Genomic DNA, 2486 nt, shown 5'->3' with positions numbered 1-2486 from the left:
GAGAGAGAGAGAGAGAGAGAGAGAGAGAGAGAGAGAGAGAGAGAGAGAGAGAAACAGACTAAATATGACCAGTCTGGACCTGGCTGGGGCTATCTGTGAGAGGAGAGCAGCAAAGGACAGAGCAATGGTCTTGACCCCCTTGGGGCTCAGCCAACCCTTTCGCAGGCGCCACGTATAAGGTATTTATGTTACATTTATAACAGCAGCAAAAATTACAGTTATGAAGTGGCAAAGAAAATAGTTTTATGGATGAGGGTCACCAGAACATGAGGAACTGTGTTAAAGGGTCACAGCGTTAGGAAGACTGAGAGCCTCTGGGACAGAGACTAGAGAAAACATAGTAAGAGAAGCGGGAGAAGAGTTGGGGGTTAAAAATACCATGGTTATAAGGAAAAGGAGTCGTGGGGGCTGGAGAGACGTCTCAGCAGTTAAGAGCACTGGCTGCTCTTCCAGAGGTCCTGAGTTCAATTCCTAGCAACCACGTGGTGGCTCACAACCATCTGTAATGCGATCCGATGCCCTCTTCTGGTGTGTTTGAAGAGAGCTACAGTGTACTCAAATTAAATAAATAAATAAATAAATATTTAAGGAGAAGAAGTCCTGTGAGGAGGGCAGCCCCTGAGCTGGAGGGAGTTTGGGGTCGGAGGAGGGTGAGGAAGGCTAAATGAAAAATGAAAAGTGTAACGGGACCCTGGAGGCCTCCAGGTGCTTTGATATGCTAATAGGCACCACAGGTGGCGCTAGAGGTAAGAGAAATGACAACTCCTTTTGGTAGATGGGATCGGGTTTCCCAAGTTTCCCCTGAGGAATGCTGGCTTCTATCTAACCACCAGAAATCCTCCTATAGGCCAGGTTGAGCTCACATCTGGATAGTTGGACTGCCTTTTAGAGTTTGGAGAATTGGAGTTTCCTTTGGACCTAACACACATAACCATGGTTTTTAAGCAAGGAGTCTTCTTAGTGGGAAAAAAAAAATTCAAACCCAGAGTAAATATCTATTCCAATGACAAGAAAACTCTGCCCTTCCTAGGACAAAAAGGATCCGAATGCAATCAGGAGCCACGGGACGGCTGCCTGGTTCCTCCAAGGAAGAGAACCACAGGAGGACCAATGCTTTCTGCTGCTGGGAGCTAAGCCTCCAGTAGGCTGTGTGGCCTGGAACAGTGTGGCTTTGGAACATTGAAAGTCTCCGCTACAGTATCTGTGCATAACACTCATTTCTACTATTCTTTCCAGGTAACTCAGTAAGGATGAGACCTGCGGGAGGGAGAAAAGATGAACAATTCCTGTGGAGATCCAAACCTGGGACAAACAGCTGAGGTGCATATTTAACAAATCAAAATGGATATGGGCTACAGATTCTTCCAGTTTCCCTGCTCCCTACCTGGCATAGCCCACCCTCTACCTTGAACTTTCCAGCCCTGGGGCTGGGCTGCCCCTCCTCACTCCCCCCACCCCAGGCCTTTTCCTATATTATCCAGACATTTGGTCTCTTCTTTCTCTTTTCTCCTTCTTCCCATTCTCCTCCTGCTGCTCCTGCTGCTCCTGCTGCTCCTGCTGCTCCTCCTACTCTTCCTTCCCCTTTCCCTCCTCCTCCCCTTTCTCCCCCTCCTCCTTTTCATTTTCTCTCTGCGCTGTATTTTCTCTTTCTCTTCCCCCTCCCTGCTGTCTCTGTCCCCATGGTGACCTCCCTGGCCTACATCCTTAGGACCAGCAAACTCACCTGGGAGTGGCTTCCCAGTAAACCTGCCTTTATATACTTTAATCTGGCTTGAAATGGTTCATTTCGCCAACAGGGAAATAACTTATTAATAGCCACACGGCATGCCACCTTTCAAAAGTTCCAACTACCTGATGTCACTCTTTAGTGAGTGAGCACTGATAGAAAAGAGGAAACAAACTCCAGCTTCGATGGGTTTAGAGATACTCACCCACCTTCCTTCCCCGTGCAGCTACATTTTAAATTTTAATTACTGTGCCTAAGAGATCCAAAAAACAAAACATGCTTCTAACCTGTAGATCCCTCGCTAAAGAAGACAAACTTCCTGAGATGCGGGAGTTCATACACGATCACAAGCCACGGTTCCACTTCTCTGACAAGCTTGGTTGATCCTGCACCGTACACATGTGTGTGAACACACGTCAGCAGGAGTTACCTCGGCAGGAAGTAAGTCAGGATGTATGCTTTGTTAGCATTTTGTCTAAGCTCCAACCCATAGTTACCTGGCAACAGCCAGGTATGCCTGACTCACAATAAAGGAGCTGCTTGCCCCCTCCTCTCTCTCTTGCTCTTGCCCTCTTGCTCCGTCTCTATCCTCTCACCCCTTCCCCTCCATCTCCCCACCCCCTTCCCCCTTTGTCTCCAGTTTCTCATGGTCGGCCTTTACTTCTCTTCTTCTTCTTCTTCTTCTTCTTCTTCTTCTTCTTCTTCTTCTTCTTCTTCTTCTCCTCCTCCTCCTCCTCCTCCTCCTCCTCCTCCTCCTACT

This window comes from Grammomys surdaster, unplaced genomic scaffold, assembly GCF_004785775.1.
Source record: "Grammomys surdaster isolate TR1022 unplaced genomic scaffold, NIH_TR_1.0 185, whole genome shotgun sequence".
Lineage (NCBI taxonomy): Eukaryota > Metazoa > Chordata > Mammalia > Rodentia > Muridae > Grammomys > Grammomys surdaster.
Note: the sequence above shows the minus strand (reverse complement) of the source record.